Raw genomic sequence first — 21,886 nt, forward strand, 5'->3', positions numbered from 1 at the left:
AATTAAAATGTGATTTTTCTCAAGCCTGGGTGCTCTGTGATGTAATTCACCACTGTAATTAGGCCTCCTGGCCTGTTGTGGTGCAAAAAAAAAAAAAAAAAAAAAAAAAACGAAAAAATGAAAATGAAATGAAATGAAAAAACTGCGTTTATCCGAACTTCAGCCATCGGGATCAATATACGGATGGCTGGCTTTTATATTTTTTTTATTTATTTAATGCACAAAATACAAAATTTTATCATAGACACAATTATATGTTTTTTATGTCCCGACTTGTTAGAAAGTTCCGTGTTAAGTCGGGACTGCTCCATATAAAAATCAAAAATATTTATATAACATTTTATTTTATTTTATTTTTTATTTTTATTTTATTTTTATTTTTTTTTTTTATTTTATTAACATAAACTGCAAATCTGTCTTACTACTACTACTACTACTACCATCACGCCATTTCCCAGTAGGGGTAGGCAGAGAGAATGGACCGCCACACACGTCTATCCTGGCATACACTCCTAGCCTCTTCCACATTCATACATCTTGTCATACATGCCCTTCGGTTCTGTCTGCTTTTGACATGACCAGACTTAAGATTTTGGTTTATCTGATCATGCCACGTCTTCCTTGGTCGTCCTCGTCTAACGTTGCCGTTCATTTTTGCCATATATACTTGTTTTACCATTCTCTCATCGTCCATTCGTTCTACGTGACCAAACCATCTCAGAGACCCAAACATTTATAATATTAACATATTTGGCTTGTATTTTTTTTTCAAAACATGAATTTCCTTATACCCAAGATTTATATTAAAAAAATTAACCTAAAAATTATACAGCATATTCAGTAGAAAGTTTAAATAAAAAAATAAGTTAAAATAAAATAATTTAAGTTTTAGTTTATTAAAACAATAAACAAAATTATCAAAACAAAATACAAAATAATCAAAACGATTTACAAAATAATAATAGAAAAATATCAATAATAAAAACTATAATTAAAAAAATATAGATAGCAAAAATTTATACATGTCGAAAAATGGTATGCAGAATAATATAAAATAAAAAAAGTTTAATTTTAGCAAGTTTTCAATGTAATTACAATGAAGAAGTTCAACAGTCTTTTAATTATTTGCTTTATTTATTAATAAACTATTTAACTAAGTAATTTTTTAAAAAAATTAAACAATTTTTTGAAAGTTAAATTATCATTTAATTCATTTAATACTGTTTAATAAATATGATTAATAAAATATGCATACAATTTATTTTTAAAACATGGTCAGTTACAGGTAACCGACGAAGTAATTTTCAATTTTCTTACAAATATACACAGTTTCGTACATAAATATCGGTTTTTTAACTCTCTTAACTTGCGATTGTAATCGGGGCCCTGGGCTAAGAGGGGTATATTTACCAATATGAGAGCACTCGTCCTTTGCTCAGTAGCCTTTAAAGACCTGAGCCTGGGGCGAGAACTCATTTTCGGGGACCCGTCACAATTCACAATGTATATATATATATATACATATATGTGTATATAGGTCACAATGACGTCAGGAGCCTATGTAGTACTGACCTCTATTTTTCAAAATAAGAATGAGAAGCCCTGAGTTTTAAACAATTTTTTTCTTGGTGGTTTTTTGCAGCAAGCCAATAATTTGTACGTGGACAGACTACATTTACCGCAAAAGCCTATTATTTCAATCACGTCTCCTTTTGTATCGCTATGAATTGAAACGAACTTAATTTAAATTGTGTTTAACAAGTTTTCTTTTGTATTTTCAACAAAAATATGTTAATACTGAAAGAATTCAATTCTCAGTGTCTATTGAAATACGGTCACTCCGTTATACTTCAACAATTTATTTATTTATTTAAACACTTTTTATTCAAACATATTACAACAGAGATAAAAAACATTTTACAGAAGGTAATATAGAAATCTAGGCATTTTCAGAACTTATAACCCGTCAATGGCTGGTTTAAGTGACCACTTTACACATTGTGTAACATTCACCATTTTGCCCATATTTTAACATCTATGTCCCTTCAATTCTTTCATCGTATTTGTAATTTCTGGAGATTTGCAAAGTTTTATATTCAAACAGTTATTTACAGTTTTTTAAAAGGCGTCAAAAAACAAAATGTGAGGCAAAAACGTTAGTATTCATATATTTACTTTTTTGAAACAATCTTTTTTTATTTAAAAAAAAAACCGCTAAGCCTCTTCATTAAAAGCTTGTCAGCAGATGTGAGATAGGATACGGAAGAAAATTATGAATAATATATCACAACACCCAGACCAATTGAGAAAAAATCTTGGACCCCGCGAGGCTAATTTTACAGTTAGATGTCTTAACAACTGTGCCACGGCGCCTGTCATTTTTAAATTCAATAAAACAGTAGTGAATTATTGCATGACTTCAGGATTATTTTATTACTTTTCCTAAAAACTACACCTTAAATTATACCATTTTTTTTAATGTAACACAAAAAAACATGCATTCAAATGTTAAAACACCCAAAAAAAGCAAACTTTATGATACATTAACACACCAAAACAGATTTAAAGATACCATAAGGTTTTGAGTATAACTCAGCATCTAAATGCCGAAAATGTATTATCCCGATGCTAAAAGTGTTAAGGAGTCTAATCTAATACCAAATTTACAAAACAGGAAAGTTTTACTGTTTGTATTTAACTAAACAGAGCGTCATAAATAACTTTACTGAAAATAGAAACCAAAATTAGGCTAAATTAATTAATTAATCTCTCCAATTAAACGATTCAAAATTATTCAGAGCCCTTTTATTGCTGTTTTTGGGAATTTATTACTCTAAGGGATACTTCCAGCGACCCCTTCAGCTTCTCTTAAAATAAGTTATAGCTTTTGAAATCAGTTAAAGGTTTTTTCAGATGCCTAAAATCAGTGTTTTTCACCCTTTTTGAATTCGCAACCCCTTTACGAGTAAAAAAAAACCGCTTGCATAGCTTTAAAACCGGTCGGTAGAAAAAATGCAAAATAAGTTATTAAAAAGAAAGCTGTTTTTATTTATTTTACTTAACATTTCTATCTATTTATAATGTGTCCTAGAAATCACCGTATTTTGAAGAAGTTAAATGGGTATTTTATAATACGGAGACTATATCTGAGTACTCCACTTGATTACATTTGTACTATCAAAGTTTTTAGACATTCTCAGTTCGAAACCTAGCATTATCTGTAAAGTGTGGCCCCCTGAGGATTGCGACCCATCGTTTGAAGAACACTCCTTTTAATTTTATTTTGTTTTTATTTGTTTTTTTTTCATTTATTTACATATATAAGTTTATTGTACATTATTTGAGACAATAAGTCCCAACTCCATAGGACTAAAAGTCCTGTTTTGAGATGGGACGAGCAATTAAATGACACAGACACATGAGTACATCACCACAAATATAGGATTAGAAACATAAAATAATTATCGAAAATATTTTTAAAAACATATATTTTGCACATCAATATAGTAAACAGTTAACTCAAGCATTCGGAAAATTATCAAAGAGTTTCCCACTCAAATCCCTCCCACTAAGGAACATCCAGTCCTTAACTCCTTTCTCAAAAATATTTTTTGTCCTTGAGAGCTTAAAACGTTCTTCCAAAACAATGAACACTCGGTGCGATAAATGAAAGATGTCTCTGAGCAAAAGTCGTGCGGGTTTTGGGGATGACATAATTTGTGCTCTGCAAAAACCTCGTACGGACATTTTTCTGAGACCTCTCCTTATTGGTACAGTTGTCTCTTATCCAGCACCTTCATGTATTGGGACAGCTGTTCTAACGGGTATGTTGGAGGGCGCCGAAACATTATTCTCAATAATAATTTCTGTGAAATAATGAGCGGCCTGAAAATGGATGCCGCACCCCCAGCCAGCTATTCTAATTCTATTCAATGGTTACTAAATAATTATTTTTCTATTTTTTTCAGACCAATAGCAAGCCTGATCAACTAACGTGAAAACCATACGCGGTAAGTTTTTAATTTAACACTGTTTATGGTCACTTTTTGGTCACTTTTTACTGTCATTTTTAGTATAGTTAAATAATTTATTTATTTACCGCCATTTTTGTGAAAATCACCTTAAGGGTGCCGTACAATAAAAATATATCCCAACACGTTTTGCAGCTAAGGGCGCATGGGCGATTGAAATTCTTGTTCCTCGTTTTCAATCATGATGTATTTCGATTATAACAGATGGGAGTTAGATTCCAGCACGTCTTGCAGCTACAGCATGCAGCTTGCAGCATGAAAAGAAATCTAGCCCCCATTTACATCTTGCTATAATTTGGCAATGAAGCTAAGTGTTTAAATGATATTAAAATAAAATAAAATCATTTTTAAAATATACTTCTTCGTATACTTCTTATGTTCTCAAACAGAACGATTTGGTTTGGTAGGAAGAAATTGCCTTAAGGCAATATGCCCGCCCTTTTATGTACATTAGGGTAGGCCGATATTTTTTTTCTAAAATTTTTAATAAAATGGGTCTAAAAAATTGCATTTTGGATTACTCGGAATGCAAAAAAATATTTTTTTAAATATTTTATACTTCTTTTGGCCCTCAACCAGAGCGTGAAGTTTTCAAAAAAGACAATTTTTGCGTTAAACCGGCTGTCATTTCGTATGTAAGTAAGAAAATCAGTCCAATTAAATTTTATTATGTAAATTAAACTTGATTAAATAAGCATCTAAGTTCATGAGTTGCACTTTGTTTTGTAATAAATGGGCCATTCGTCTGGCTAACTTGCAAAACTTCAATCTCCAAAAATATTTTTTTTAACCCTCTTGTAAAAATTTTATTTTTGAAGATTGGAGTTTTGCAAGTTAGTCAGACGCATTGTTATTGTCAATATTAGTCAGGCGCTCAACGGAATCAGTTTTGCGGAGCGTAAACTTTTTGCATTTCGGTAGTTTTAAAACGTGTTCATATTTGTAATGTGATTAAGTTATATCTTTACTAACAAAAAAATAATTTTATCAATATCGATAATTAACAAAATACCCAAACAGTTATAAACTTCGAACCTCGGTCGAGGGCCAAAAATAGTTTGGAATATTTTTTTAAATAATTTTTACGTTCAATGTGATCCAAAATGCAACTCTATGTACTCCTTTTCATTTTGATATCTTAAAAAAAAAAACTTCATACATAATCGGCCCACTCTAATGTACATGTATATAAAGTGTTAAATAAATCAAATAAAGCCACCATATTTGTTATTTTATCGGGTCGGGTGGATTTTTGCTGTGGTGTGAAAATGGCCTATCTATGACTTAAGTGATCCGATTTAGGTTGTCGGACTTCACAGAATTGATTAAGAAACTGTACTATTTTTTCTCTTTAAATTGTTCCGAGTAAATCGTTAGTGTTTGCTGATCATTTGTGCCGCAATTTCATCCTCTCGACCAATCACAACTTTTCGCTTGTTCTATTTTTAACTCGTTCCTACTTTCCAACCAATCAGAATGGACGAGACAGTTACCTAACTGACTTTTTTTAGAAATCAAATAAAATCACGAAAGAAACTTCTTAACACTCAATTACGATCAGTGATCTGTAGCTGGTATCCATTGAATATAATATCTTAAAATTTTTGGTTAAGATTTTCTGTATTACTTTTGTTATACGTTGATGTACTGGTAAATTATTATAAAAAAATATATGGAGACGCATTAATTCCACAGTCTTTATATATATATATTAATTTTTTTAATAGGTGCTAGATGTTGGTTTTAAATTTTATGATAGGTATAGACCTAGAATAAAGATAATTCTTTCGAAGCTTTTTAAAAAAAAAAAAAGAAAATTGGGGGAGAAATATTGCATTGAAAGAATTAAATAACTTTAAATGCGATTATCTCGGAACTTGTTTGAATGTCAGTAAAGCCTCGATATAGGTACTTATTGGACGAAAAAACGCATTTTGTCGGAAACTGGAGATAAATACCTTAAAAATCAAAAGATTACCGATGTGGCGGCGTATGAAGTAAAAGAGTACCGAATATAAGATTGTTTGATTGACAAACATTATTTACGTCTCAGTCAAGATCGTGAGCGTGAGAAAAAATTTCACGCATGACGCAAGCCAGCCTGTACCACTGCTACCGTACGCCAGTTGCTCTCGGAGCTCGGCTAAGGATGGTCCGTTTGGTTTTGCTGTAAGCGTTGGCAAATGATTTTTTTCCAATTTTTAGCGATTATATTAAAAATATTATCACTTTTGACTTCGAACACTGTTGATTGAAGCAATCGCCTATAAATGTTCCAGTTTAAGATTAATTGAAAAAGCAAATTAATTTCAGATTCAGATAAGTGGCCACATTATACACTTCACCCTTTTACCTATGTTCGAATATCCATATTTCTTTCATTTATTCATTTGTTGACTTTCGTAAAGTAAAGGAGCTGAAACCTTCATTGATGTGGGTGAGATTCATCTGTCTGAAATATTTCACCTACTGGGCAGCGCTTGAAAACACTTTACTGTCCTTTTTTTATACCAGTTGGTTTAATCGGCAATATTTTCAGTATGTCCAATATTTTGTAGACAATCTATCTTGATAGCTTCCTAAGGACCATATCTACCAATTAATATAATGAGTCGCCAACAATCTGTATTGAATGCCGCAGCGAGACTTATTTTTGGATTCTCTTAGTTCAGTCATATCACTCCACTACTTCGGGAATTACACTGGCTACGTTTTCCACAAAGGGTTAAATACAAACTCTGTTGGCTTATGTATGAATCACTGCACACCTCTGCTCCAGAATATCTAGGGGAACTCTGTATTCCGGATGAACTAGCTGACAGACGTCTTACGCTTAGATCAGCGACATCTACGTCGAAAGGAAAAGTTATTATACCTATACGCAAACAGCGCACTAAATTCAGCGAACGCGCATTTGCGGTCGCAGGCCCTACGGCATGGAATGCTCTTCCAGCAGAGGTCTGAAACTGTGAGAGTGAAATGATGTTTCGGAAGAAACTTAAAACCCACTTGTTCTCTAAATCATTTGAATAAATCCTTAGCATGTGGTGACAAAGTACATTGTTTTTCTTAAATTAAAAAAGTTAAAATTCAATATATATCTTTATATAATCACTTTGTCAAGCGCCCTTGAGATATTATACTATGAAAATGGCGCTATACAAGTTATCCATAATAAAAATAATAATAATATCCAGCCTTTTCTTTATATTATGAAATGTATAAATAAATAAATATAATTACCATTCTCGATCTTTGAAAAAATTCAAAAGGTTTGTTCTGTTGTAACAATACCCTACATTAAATATATTCGATATGTGGGAATAATTATTGCCGAGCTCATGAGTCTATTCAATACGGCATTGCAAGTATACACTGTCGGTGAATTGTTGCTACAATATAGAAGAATTTATGTTTAATATGGATGTTTAAGCATAGGAAAAATGGTTAATGTTACATTGTGTGTAAAGTGGCCACTTGTGATTATGTTATGCTTCGACTTCCATATTTTTTCCTTATTTAAAAAGCTTTTCCACCTCTGTTGTAATTTGTACAAAATAATTAATAAAATATCAATCTCATCATCAAAATCTTATCCGCAACTGACGCTTAAGATACTGCATCGGTAAAACAAATGCTGAATATCTTGATCATCCGTTAAAGCAAGGCAAGGTGATCATCTTAACTATTCAAAAACCCGTTTTTAATCAAGCAGATTGACCATGTTTTTTTCTTACTTGATCATTTAAGTGCATTTTTCATTTTGTGTTTTGTATTTTGTCTGGTGGTATACTTGGTACCTACGCCATATGAGTCTGAAAATAGTTTTGGCGGGAAAACGTCCGCCTCGTTAGAGATTGGCGCCTTTTTCTAAACACCCGCGCGTTTCCCTTTGAATCATTTTCCCACAAGCAAGCGCCAAACGACCCGTGACGTCATCATATACCTGCATGATCCCGAATCGGTACTGTCTACTTTGATAGCTGTTAATGCTTCTAATTTTTTTTCTCATCTATTATTTAGTACCTTTTTCTGAAAAAGGTTTTTTGTATTGAAACAACATTTTTGTATTACACAATCAAAAGTCTCGCAAGCATCTTATCTTAATTTTTTACCTGAAAACTAAAGCTTATAGTATAATAATTATAATATGAAGAACACCATTAAACGAATAAAAAATAAATAAACATCTATGTATGTTTTGTTATGTCATTTAAACTGTAATAGTAATGTAGTAGTATTTTGTTTTTGGCAACTGAAGGGGAAAAAAATAAACTTACTGTTCTGCAGAATAGGGCTATGAGAGTAATTTTGAAAAAAAAAATTCACCAGAATAAAGTTGATGCTGAAACAAGCAAAAATTATGACAGTACGTCAACTAATATATTTTAATGTAATGTTTTTTGTTCATAAAATGATTAATGGTTATACCTCAAAAGAGTTGACTCAAAAGGTTTTTTCTAATCAATGTGAACACGGATATAAAACAAGAAATAAACATGAAGTAAGACTACCATTCCGTAGGAAAAACAAGTACACAGAACGCATTGATGCACCGAGCTGTACAGTTATATTATAAGGAAATACCATTGGAAATAAGAGAGCAAAAAAATATTATTTCATTTAAATGTCAATTAAAAAAACTTGTGTTTAGCAGATAAATTTTCGTGTTAGCTTTATAGAAGTTTTCTTTTTAAGTGTACGTATATCGTTTGAAAAATGTTAATAATTAGTATATGTTTTAATAATAAAAATCAGAAATAAGTTAATATTAGGACATTCATTTATTATGTTTGTACTATTTAAAGACATAATAAAAAAATAAAAAATAAAAAATAAAAACATTAGAAATGCCGTGCGCGATTAAAAAATTAATGTTGTAGATTATAATGATGTAATAACTTAGATTTACTTAATTAATATAGGATATATACTTCCAAAGTTAGATAGATTAGAAATTTTAGAAATAAATATGATAAATGAAAATAGCGATAGAATTTTAATAAATCAGCAAATTGAATTTAAAAATTCACCCTTATTAGCCCCCTTAGTTGGACCCTGTACATTGTAATAAAACAATAAATGTTTTTCATATAATAGAATCCTCTCGTATGGTACACCACCAACACATGTTTCAATAAATTCTCCCACCCATTGAAATACTGCGTATTGTATCTCTTTCAACTTTTCAAAAAATTTTCCTACACTTAAGATAATATTTAGTTTGATATATATTATTCTTATACTGTATAATATTCACCAGTCTGAAGATGCCCGTTAGAGGGTTGTGGTTGGATGTGGCGTTTGGCTTACCTGTCGGGGTCTCTCTGTACACGCCGTGTGTAACTTTTATACGCACAGGCGTGTGCGTGAGGTAGGATTAGGCAATCTTCCTTTTTACCTGCATCCGTCCGCTCGGGGCCTCGCGTCCCTGCTGGAGCCTGCAATCGGTCCCGTCGGTGCCTTATGGCCTCTCGCTCAACACCCTACTACGTTCTTTTCAGAAGGTGGCGGGGAAAAGGATTCACATATATATTATCACACAAGAAATAAGAACGGCTTACTTACATGGATAACACTATTTATTTTATAAGAAAACTGGCGTGTAATACAAAGATATTTTATTACACGTTCAATAAAATCTAACTTACTTCGAATTTATATCTAACACGTGTTTTATAGAAGACTAATTTTATGTGAGGAAGCACTGCAGTTGAGTTTCGGACAAGGAGAGAAGGACGGGCCTTGAACTTCGCGCCTTTTATAGCCTTTGTTCTTGTCGCCCTCTACTTCCGGCTGGGTATCGAACCGCAGGCTGGTAACTTAACGAGCTGCGTTCGCTTGCGTGGTTTCGCTCCTCGGTAGGTCCTTGAGGATTGTTTATGACGGAGGCGCCACATGGTAAAAGCGCTAATTGGTCGAACAAATAAGTGGAAATGTACCAAGTATTTTTTATTATTAACATTTAAGTAAGTTATCACATCATTACAATGGAATTCCATCGAGAATTGTAAATAAATAATTTAAATCAAGTAATACATTCTTCTACAATGTTAATATTGCTCACAATATCGAAGATAATTCTGATTGATTGATTTAAGAGAAACCTCCGATCATATTTGAGAATTTGATTGATTGCGTTGGGTGCTTCAAACTCTTGTCATTATCCCCTCAAATGTGAATGAACTAATGTAAAAACTCGTTCATGAGAAAATCAGCAATAATTTTCAGCGGGACCGTAAAATCCCGAAAATCCAATATTATTACAAATGTTTCCTCGTATTATATCACAGTCATCTCTGTTTCCTCTACCTTAAAATGAAATACGACCTTTTATTCCGATAATCGCATAATCGAATAAACATCGCGGTCCAGCGCACATTTAACCCTTTCTCCCCGATTGGCACTTTGAAAAAACACAAAGCTTTATTTTTTTCCAAAGCAAATGCCGTTTACCCTACACGAACCAAAAAACCATGACCGATAATTATTTATGTATCTAAGATTTGAATCTTTTCTTTTACTACATTCGCTTCTAAGTTGAGCACCTGGACATCACCAGGCGTCTCCAGGGAACCCTATCGTCAGCAAACACTATCGCCTCCTCCCATATCAATCCCACGCCCTGAAGTTCGCCGACAGACTTTTTTCTACAGTCTTCTGGGACAGCGGGAGCTCTCAGGCGTAAAAAGAAGTGACTTGGGTTATGACTCTCTTAAGTTATCCGCAGTACGTGTCCAAGCTAGGTCTGCTGCAGCACATTTAAGACGCTCGTTATAGAAGACTGCTACGTCCGCTCTCAGACTTCAATGTGGTTATAAAATTAAAAGTTCTGTGGCTAGTGTCTCGGACTTACGGATCAAAGGTCCGTGGTTCGAATCCCACTCTTCCCCAACTCGATTCCATTTTCTAATAGTGAGTTATTTACAACTCGTTGAAAATGGCCCTCAAAATTAAATATTTGGGTAAATCATAAGAACGCATATATTTCTTTTATTAAAAAAAAAAAAAGCAGCTCTCTGAAGTGTTATGTTTTGAGTTTTGGTAAAGTGCAAGATTCGCACCCGTATAAAATTCAATTAATTTATTTAAAAAATAACACACACATACCAATCTAAAATTTAAAACCTACATATTGTAACAAGAAAAAAAATACATTAAAGAGACTTTTGTCAAAGTACTAGGAGAATCCTGCTCCGGAAAACCCCTTCGGATACATGTAACAGATAAACATCTATAGCGATGTTGTTCAGCATAGCTGTAGCCCTTCCAACAAGCATAACCATCGGCAGGTTGATCGGCGGTTTATTGGAATATGAAACAATCTATGCTGACGCTGTCTTAGGTAATTATCAGGAACATAAAAAGCAATGCTCTACATAATCTCAGAAGTATCGACCATACCGCGCAACAATCGATAAAAATATGTAGTCAAATATGCATTCCTTCTAGTTTCTTAACTGTTGTAGCCAAGCATACCCTGGAGAAACTTGGTCGGATAGAGCCAAGGATAATACCTGCACTCTCTTATGTAGAGATATCTCAGAAACTTCTTTGAGATTTTCTCTATTATAAGAGAGTACTTCAGTTCATGTGGCCCCTAAATCATCGAGCCACTCTCGAGTCTACTTCACACCAAGGAGTTGTAAAGAGTTCTCAGTACGCGGGTATTTATTACAGTTATAAAAGTAGCTACTGATATTTTGCAACTAAATGCCCGAAGAGCGCAACATAATAAAATATTACGCATTTTTGCAAGCGCCAAATGAATCGTTATTTTTTTCAATAATATAATTAACTATAATATAAACTCTTTTGAGACAATAATACCGAAATCTAGGCATAAAACGAACTAAAACAGTGATTAATTATCGAATTCAAACAGGGCTCAAAACTTGCAAATTGGCGTGCTTACTTATGAAGAACGACTAATTGAAATTGAACATATTAAATATTTCAAACTAATAATAAACAGACAATTGACATGGACAGCTCACATCTATAATTTAATTAGCAAAATAGCAACATTATCGAGTCTTTTTTCAAAAATCAAAAACTTTGTTCCGAAAACAGAAAAAATTCTAATGTGTGAAGCCTATGTCAAATCTAAAATACGTTTTATGCAACAAGTATGAGGAACAGGAAACCAAAATGACATAAACAGACTACAAAGACAGCAAAATAAAATATCTAAGCTATTATAAGACCTCCCTTATTTAACACCAACTTAAGAACTCTTTAAAAAAACTAAACAATTAAATGTTAATTAACTTTTCCAACTAAAATCTTTAAAATTTATTCATAGGTTAGCCACTGATATCATTGTAGACAAAGAACTAAAACTTGAAAATAATTGTAACAAACATGAACATAATACAAGAATATCAGAACAATATCACATACAACATTCCAAAACAAGACTAATAAATCAGGGACTGAAATCATACAATAAACTACTAGACAAAACTAAACAAAAGACACAGACAAACTTTTCAAAAGGTGTAAAAAATATAACTATCCACAACAGAGTATAAATAAAAAATGACGTATTATTTTTGCAAAATGTATGAAATAATCCGTAAGGATTAATAAATAATTTCATTTTTTTTTTTTAATATCCTCTTTAAAAATTCTGCATTGCTTCGTATGTAGCGCCAAGGGCTTGAGGTTTGGTTGACTGAATCTGACTGTTGGTTTTTACTCAGATTAGTTTTTTTCATTTCTTTAAAAATCAGGCGAGGAAGGGTCACACCGAACAATGTATTTGTTTCTTCTAGTCCTATTCATCGATAGTCCCGATATTTTTTGTTCAAATAACATTACAACGTTTCCTGACCACGATTATATTTGTTCCTCGAGTTGTTTTCAGCGGTAAGCCACCCTTATTTATTTGCCCTTCTGATCCTTTGCTCAAAACTAATATTGGTTTTTTACTGTTTTCCTTGTTTTGCAGATAACAAAATCCACCTTTCTCGTAGCGCGCGCGTACGGTTAGAAAAATCACATTCTTGTTGTTTTCGTACATTTAAATGTAGATATTTTTTGATGAATAAATTACACCCGATATCCTTTAATCGTTTTTCGTATCAGGGTCCAACCTTAACTTACCCTAGCCGATCACCTGTTTACTCCCACGATGTATTTCTAATGGTAAAATATGGAAATAGTAATCACAATTATTTATTTTTTTTGCATTTTATGTAATATTAAACAATGTATTAAAAAGTGAATTTTTCCCCACAACCTCTTTTCAAAATTGATGGTACAGATATTTCATTCACGACTTCAGTCAAAAACTTAGGTATCATTCATAAGCATTTTGGGTGGCACGATAAGGTTAACGAAGTTAGTCGTAAACTTTATAGCAGTTTGTCCTCACTTAAAATATTACAGAATTTCTTGCCAATTAATGTTAAGCAAACATTAGTCCAGAGCTTACTTCTTCCACTCCTTGACTATGCGGATGTATGTTATCCAGATGCTAACTCTGAATTACTTGATAAGTTAGAACGATTGCAGAATATTTGTATTCGTTATATCTTTGATCTTCGCAAATTCGACCACATAACCGAATATCGCACGCAACTACACTGGCTCAGTATCAGGCATAGAAGAAACATGCACATTCTATCACTTCTTCTCAATATTTTAAATAATCCCACTCCGCCTATTTATCTGAGAGAGCTCTTCCAACCTCTATCACAACACGGACTATCTCTTCGTTCTAGTAACGAGAGAACCCTTTTAATACCCTGTCATCGCTCCAATTTTCTTGCCTCCTCTTTCACAGTAGTAGCCGCTCGATTGTGGAATAATCTACCCACTAATGTTAGAGACGCCCCTTCTTTATTTACATTTAAGTCATGATTGAAATGTCACTTAATATTTAAGTTGTTTCTTTATCCTTCTTCTTTCCTTCCCATTCCCTTTCCTCTATTTCTAGTATCGTGTAATTTTTTTGTGTATTTTTATTTTGTTAATATTTGTTTTTAATTTTTGTATAAAATTGTAAGATTCAATGTGTCCATGTACTTGTAATTTTCACAAAATGATTTTTGGATAGGTAGGAAGAAATCGCCTAGAGGCAATATGCCCGCCCTTGTATGTTTATAAACTGTATAAAAAGTGTTAAATAAATAAAAATAAAATACAATAATGTGTTCTCACTAGGGTAGCCCGTGCCGAGGACACATAACAATTTATTTATTTACTATGGTTTACAAACAATGAACAATGCTGAGTGTTATAACATATTTGTATATAACCACTTACCGACTTTTAAATGTCTACCAGTTTTGAGATGTATCTGTCTATTCGTTAGGTCACCAATTAAACCAACATGCGAAACTCACTATACACCTTCACCATAGTTGTTGCACAAAAATATATAGCCAACATGCCGATTTGAAACCACATGCTTTTAGTAGGCAACTCTTACATGCACTGACATAAGAAAATCTGTAAGTAATTATATATGACATGGTCGCAGGCTCTATGGCATTGGATGCTCTCCCAGCAGAGGTGTGAGGCTGTGAAAGTGAAGTGATGTTTCGAAAAAAACTAAAAACCCACTTGTTCTCTAAATCATTTGAATAAATCCGTAGCATGTGACAACAAAATAAATTGGTTTAATTAAATTACAAATTTAAAAGCTTCAATTAAATTTATTTAAAAATAGAATCACTGTAAAGCGCCCTTGAGGTATTTTATTACGAAAATGGATCTATATAAGTTATCCATAATAATAATAATAATGAACTAACATTTAAAAACAATTAGTAAAATGTTTGACGACAAACTTAATTCTTGAAATATTACTAATAATATACAAGACATTCGACACAGGTTTAAAAATAACGATTTTTTTTAAATAAATAGTGTTCATCAATTATTATATATCGTCTTAACTCAACACAGGACTTCTGACGAATTTAAGATAAAATTTCACTTTTTATCAGAATACGTACCCAGGGTATCGAGCATAGTAGGCGAACACCTAACCACTGCACTACGAGACATGCTTTTTTCTACTAGTTTTCTTTTTCATAAATTTTACCTGAGAGTAGCCGTCGAGTCGAAAACACTTGTCCAGGATACCGGTTATATTTAACAGACGGAACTGTATTATTCATTCGTCTGGACACGGAATATAGCTAGATAGCAATCTTTTATTACCATAATAAAGAATTACATATTCAAAATATTGTGGCCATTTGTGTACACCTGTTTTCGATACGTAATTATCTTTTATATTTAGTAACATAGATTTATACCAAATCACCCCTTGTTTACATAACACAGGTAGGGAGGTGGCTCTCATACTTTTCATCCCCAACTTTGCATAATAACTGTTTAACCCCTTGTACTCGTACATAATATTTCGTGTTGAATGTGGTATAATTACCATATTAGTGTTTCACTAATGACGTCCATTTCAAATGTCAAACGCTGTTATTTAAATATTTTGTGTTTCTCGATCCATTTCTTTCCCTTTTTTAAAATTTACAATCATAGCTTATTTTAAGCTTAACCATATTTCTAATCATTTCGACATCAAGAAATTTATTTGGTAACCTTTTAGAATACTTAACTTATTTATAGTTTTTCTTTTTGTTGATTTTGCGGATTTTGTTACAATCTTGTTGTTAAATAATAACAATAATAATGAACAATATTTTGAGTTTGTCCAAATTTTTGTAGACAAGGACTGGATTTAACTCCCTGGGGAGCGGTTTATATTAACATATTACAACAGAGATGAAGAACATTTGAGAGAAGGTAATCTAGAAATCTGGGCATCTACAGGGCTTATGACCTGTCAAGCTCTTTAACTTCACAAACATCAAAAGATGAAAGACCTGAAGGAATATAGATGTTCAAATATGGGCAGAATGGTGAATATTACACAGTGTGTTAAGTAGCCACTTAAACCAGTCATTGACAGGTCATAAGCCCTGTAGATGCCCAGACTTCTATATTACATTCTCTTAAATGTTTTTCATTTCTGTTGTAATCTTAGAATATATACATCTATACACTCTAAGGTTGTAATAGGTTGAAAAAATCGGAAAACTTACTAAAAAACATTCTTAAATATATATTGTATAACTTCATAATAAATTAACTAGTAGGTAGTAATGTTATTGTTTATTTTGCCATAAAAATGGCTGCCTTAAAACAGGTTGTACCTAGTTAGGCAGACTAGACATAATCCAGATAAATCTATTTCATAAATATGTATGTAGTAGATAAAGAATTTGTAATTTTTGTTAATAAACCATTATTATTATTATTCCATACAACATGACTCGCGGAGAATCAAACAAAATACAGTTTTTCCTTTTAAAATGAAGTGTTTTCAATAAACCTTTAATGCCGCTTAATTAAAGTAACCAGTCAAATAGTACTTTTCTTTCTTCTTCAAACAAATGAGATTTTATTCAATAACGTCGTTCGTAAAACCGTAATATTAATATCAAACTAATTTCAATGTTTACTGCTCGGCGCGTGTTTGGAACTAGCTTTCGTTCATTATTCACGCTTATGAATAAGAAATGACGTTTGAAGAAACTGCCGCATTATTATGGCTATGAGGGACCCAAATTCGACCCCTGCGATACACCGTATATAATATAGGAACGCATACTATTTCTACCTAACTCCGTCGTACAAGTTTCATTTATTTCATCTCGAAATGTCAGAATTCATAAATAGTTTCTTGTTTTTGATTGATTGTGGGAAAATAGCAGCTTGGTTTTATATTGGGGGAATTAAATATGCCGATAACCTTGAGTATTTTTTTTCTCGTGGTTAAATGTAATTTAACTATTTCTTCGTTGCGATCAATTTTTAATTATTTTCAATTGATTAACATTAGTGCTTTTTATCACGCGAACTCTTTGTTATTTCATGTATTTTTGCTAATACCACCAACGTACAATGTTTAGGGTTAGGTTAAGTTAGTTTATATTAATGGTGAATTTCATTAACAGTTATGTCAGCCTTACTTTTATTAATGTGTTCATTATATCCACGAATCCATGTAATGTTCTTTTATCCTTAATTGCTTTGTTCTAATTAAAACATTAACAGTTTTTATTCATAGTCGCAAGGTAATAGTGTCCTTTATAAAAGTTATCCATGATGAATTTATGTTTTAAGTTAAATCTGTATCTCAACAAATAAACCAAAACGTCACATTTCATGAAGTATTCGGGAATCAAGTTTTTTTCACTCCTACTTCCAAAACATAATAACTTCTGAACCAAATCAGATAATTTCAATATTTGAAGAAACGTCAATGTAAAAAAATATTACATATTTAAATAGCACGTCTGCGACAAAATATGTTTTTTAATTAAAACAAAGTGATTTTTATTTTAACTTGAAAAAGATTTTTTAATTTTTTTTTTTATAAAAATAAAAAGACATTATATAATTTTTTCAATGGTTTCAATAAGTCGGTAAAAATGTATATATAAAATGTGTCTGAATATGAGGATAACTTTTATTAAAACATAATAATATTTATGCGGTACTTTTTTAAATATTTTTTATTTATTTATTTTTTACATATTTATTACAGCGATTTACAAGTGATTATTTATAAAACAAATTAATTAAGTAGTAAAAGTAAACGTATATAATTTTTTTTGCTGTTGGTTCATCTAAACTGCCTAACTAGGGATAGCTTCCCCGTTCTAAGGCAATTAATGATGTATTTTATAATAATATTAAAAAGTGATTACAGTTGTATTATTATATGTGATTTTTCAGTCTTAAAAGTAAACAATAAATATCTAGAGAAAACATAAATAATACCAAAATCTCTATATCCTAAGTCCTAGGTCATTACTAGTAAAACAAGAAACAAGCTTACGTCCTTCTACATCGGACAACAATTTCTCTGACTCCCTCCGACCAATATGGATTAAAAATGCAGTCAACACCTTCCTCAGCCTGGCAATCCCACCACATTTCCACGAATCTGGGATAAGGTTATATACCCTCGGGCCTATATAATATTGCTGCCTTTGAGCCAAAAAAGTATTAACTCCCTTTGTAGAATCAGATCCTTATTGGAGTGTCTAGTATTATGAACATGACAAACCCTTGCATATTTTTCTCTGTTGAGATGTGTGACCGCTACTGACCTCAATATGTACTGTTGACGAATATCCAGCACTTGAAATTCTTTGAAGAGCGAATCACTCGGGTATCGGTATGTTTTTTTAAATATAACTCTTATCACTGATTTTTGAGCTATAGCTGCTGAAGCCATAGTCGTTTTAGTGCAGCTTCCCCAGCCAATCAGACCATACGTCTTGTTTTAGTGTATTAGTCTTATTATTGTACATGTAAGGGTGGGTGAGGATGTGTGTATTCGAATATGGATGTGTGAGTATTGTATGTGTGTGACAATATGTAGTGAATATAAGCGGACTTATTGAACAATGATAATCAAAAATGATTTGTTTGTTATTCGTGAAAATGGATGGGTGTTTTATTTACGTATAAATTAGCTTATTGCCATAATTTCTTCATTTTTAACATCAAAACAGCAAAAAGTGTACTCCCATATTTTACCTCTTAAGATACATAAATAATTTTAGCATTTCCTTGAATGTGGACAAAATAGGTTGCACAAAATTAGATAAATATTTTACTTCAATTTTTATTTACACCGACCCAATTTTTATTTTTTATTCACACACATTGCCAACAGCAAAAGTTACAACATAAACTATTTTGTTATTACGTTTATTTAAATTCCAAGTAATTTAAAGATATATATTACACAAACATCACTCTGTCAGATAAATATTTACGAAAACATTAAAATAACATTTTTATATGTATAAACTTAAATGTATTTATTTAATATATAATATATTTTCTTTACTAACTTTGTATACTTTGTGGAAATCTGTTATTAGTTCTGAGTTTATACACTATATCTGTTAGTTTACTATAAATACGTTTGTTAAACTGTTGATTTAAAAAAAAAAAAAAACATAATGATAAAATTAAAATAAATATATAATCACTTTGTAAAGCGCCTTTGATGTATTAATGTAACGGAAATGATGCTATTAAAGTTCCATTCAAGTAATACATATTGTGGACATAAAAAACACTATCAAATAATAAATAATATAACCAACTGAATATAGTTTTGAATTCAGAGAATTTTCTAGAACATTCTCTCTGTGTTTCACAACCCGCACCCTCATGTGACGTCATAATATAATCCTTTAGAACTTTTAAATGTCCTTTTCAGCATTGGTTACCATGATCCTAGCAGTAGTTGCGTCCGTCCTCATCTCTGTACACATTTTCTATTCCCTTTGTTCGCCATATTGGGGTCACTTATGAATTATTTATGATGTGCACATAGTGAATTACCCCCCCTACCTTCCCACACACGTGACCCGGTAGGGAGTTCGCCATTGGTCTCACAACTCCTGCTTTGTAAAAGCTCCGTGAACTTACGAGCACTCCTGTAGCGGTCTTATGCTTTATAGTATCCTACAATCCTACCAAAGGATTCTTGATTAGGCACCTACATAAATTTCAACTCACGAATTCATTTATAATAATCTTGTTTACATATTCAAAGTCAATTTACTCATTCAACAATATGTTGAGTACTTCTTTTTATTTATATATATATTTTAATATTATTTTATTAATAATATAGAAGGGCGGGTTTATTGCCTTTCAGATAATTTCTTTCCTCTTTTACTGTATTTAAGTTATAACTTTACTTCACTGGTAAATAGTTCTTTATTTTTTTTGTAACATATGAATATTTATTATTATTATTTGTTATAGGCAGGCAGCCTTTGCTGATGCGCCTATATCTTGTGTACTGCTTTTTGTCTGCGTTCTTCTTCCTTCAAAAAAGCATCCAATCTATTTTTGAACTGGTTAACCAAAATAGAATGGACAACTAGACTTTGTAATTTATTCCAGTCTGAAACTACCCCGCTAGAAAGGAAGTTTTTCTTGGAATTGAGGTGGAATTGGGGACGATAGAGCTTCCAGCTATGACCCCGTAAATTTGTGTTGGGATTTAATTGATACATCTCATGCAGGGGGCAGTCATAGTAATTATTGAGTATCTTATAAGTTTTAATCAAGTCCCCTCTCCTCCGTCGTTCGTCCAATGATGTAAGTCCTAGTGCTTTTAATCTACCGTGATAAGGCATCCTTTTGAGTAATTTGGGAATTTGGGGAAAATTAATTAATGAAAGCGCCCACCCCTTTCCTAAATATGTTTATAACGAAGTCGCAGGCCACATGGCATGGGATGCTCTCCTAGCAGAAGTGCGAGGCTGTGAGAGTGAACTGATGTTACGGAAAAAAACTTAAAACCCACTTGTTCTCTAAATTTTTTATTTTTTTTAATTTGAAAATTTATTTTTAAACCCTTACGGATTATTTTATTTTTATTTTATTTTAGTTTATTTGGGATTTTTACAGCTATTACATAAACAAAATAAGTAGAAAAATAATAACAATGCTAAAGCCAATTAAAATTATTATATTCATTTTACAAAAAATAATATAAACATTTTTCATTCGTACTCTGTTGTTCAAAATAATATTTTTTACATCTTTTGAAAAGTTTGTCTGAGTCTTTTGTTTAGTTTTGTTTGGTAGTTTATTGTATAATTTCAGTCCCTGGTACATTAGTCTTGATTGTCCTTGTCTTGTTTTGGAAAGTTGTATATGGTATTTGTCTGATATTCTCGTATTATATCCATGTTGACTACAATTTTTTACAAGTTTTAGTTCTTCGTCTACAATTACATTAGTGGCTAATTTATGGAAAAATTTTAATGATTCTAGTTGAAAGAGTTCAGTTATATTTAATTGCTTAGTTTGTTTCATTTGATCAAATCCGTTTTTAATGAAATTACAAATCAAAAAGCTTCAATTAAATTTATTTATCTTTAGAATCACTATGTAAAGCGCCCTTTAGGTATAATATTATGAAAATGGCGCTATTTAAATTATCCGTTATAATAATAGTGTATTTCTTCTGCTTCGCGTATTCACTTTAATGTTCTTTGAACCAATTTAGCGAAAATTTCAAACCGCAAAAATAACAAATCATAGAGGCTTTAATACCTTTTATTGTACCCCTCACTACAGTTTTGGCAATTTGTGATCAATCAAATAAACATTATCAGTACATTCACATTATTCTAATTTTCCTAGTATAACAGTGAAAGAATACAGTTTATGTTCCAAATTAGGAACGTGGCCATAATTCGCAGATCCCGCTTCAATAGTAAGAAGGATGTGGTTATACATATAAAATAAACAATGACATATGATAACATTTAAATAATTCACTCAAACAATAAAAGAAAAACTATTCGCATTCCAAAGTACATGCATCTCATATGGTTAATAGAGTATCATGTTCTCCAGTCTATATTTTAATTTAGCTTTATCAGGAATCAAAGCTGTGATCCTGTACAGTAGGAGTTGGACGTATTTCCCCTCGATACCCGGGGTTTTTACCTGAGAGTAGCCATCGAGTCGCAAACACTATTCCGGTTTTATTTTCATACATAATTAAGGACAGTTTAAAAACTTTAAATGTCACGAACCAACTGACTTTCAGGAGAGTTTTTAAACTGAATACCAAATGAAAACCACGTTTCAGCCCCATATAGGAAAACGGAGAATGCCAAGGCTTCCATCAACCGCTTTTTTGTGTTTATTGATATACCTCGATCTCGCCAAATCGTTTCTAAACAGTTCGTTGCTTCTTTGGGCATTTGAATCCTGCGACCAATCTGAGGTCTCCAACTGCCGTTGTTGGAGATAAGCGAGCCGAG

General features: G+C 31.9%; 1 long non-coding RNA gene across 1 annotated transcript in view; it reads left to right on the top strand.

The window, feature by feature from the left end:
- LOC148279876 (uncharacterized) overlaps nt 1–21,886 on the top strand; it is a 457,924-nt gene that overhangs the window by 383,627 nt on the left and 52,411 nt on the right. The window contains exon 7 of the long non-coding RNA XR_015822763.1: nt 3,969–4,010. This is a non-coding gene — a long non-coding RNA (uncharacterized LOC148279876). The remainder of the gene's footprint in view (nt 1–3,968; nt 4,011–21,886) is intronic.

The sequence above is a fragment of the Micrasema longulum genome, unplaced genomic scaffold (genome assembly GCF_059751315.1).
Source record: "Micrasema longulum isolate JH-2025_06_02 unplaced genomic scaffold, ASM5975131v1 h1tg000656l, whole genome shotgun sequence".
Lineage (NCBI taxonomy): Eukaryota > Metazoa > Arthropoda > Insecta > Trichoptera > Brachycentridae > Micrasema > Micrasema longulum.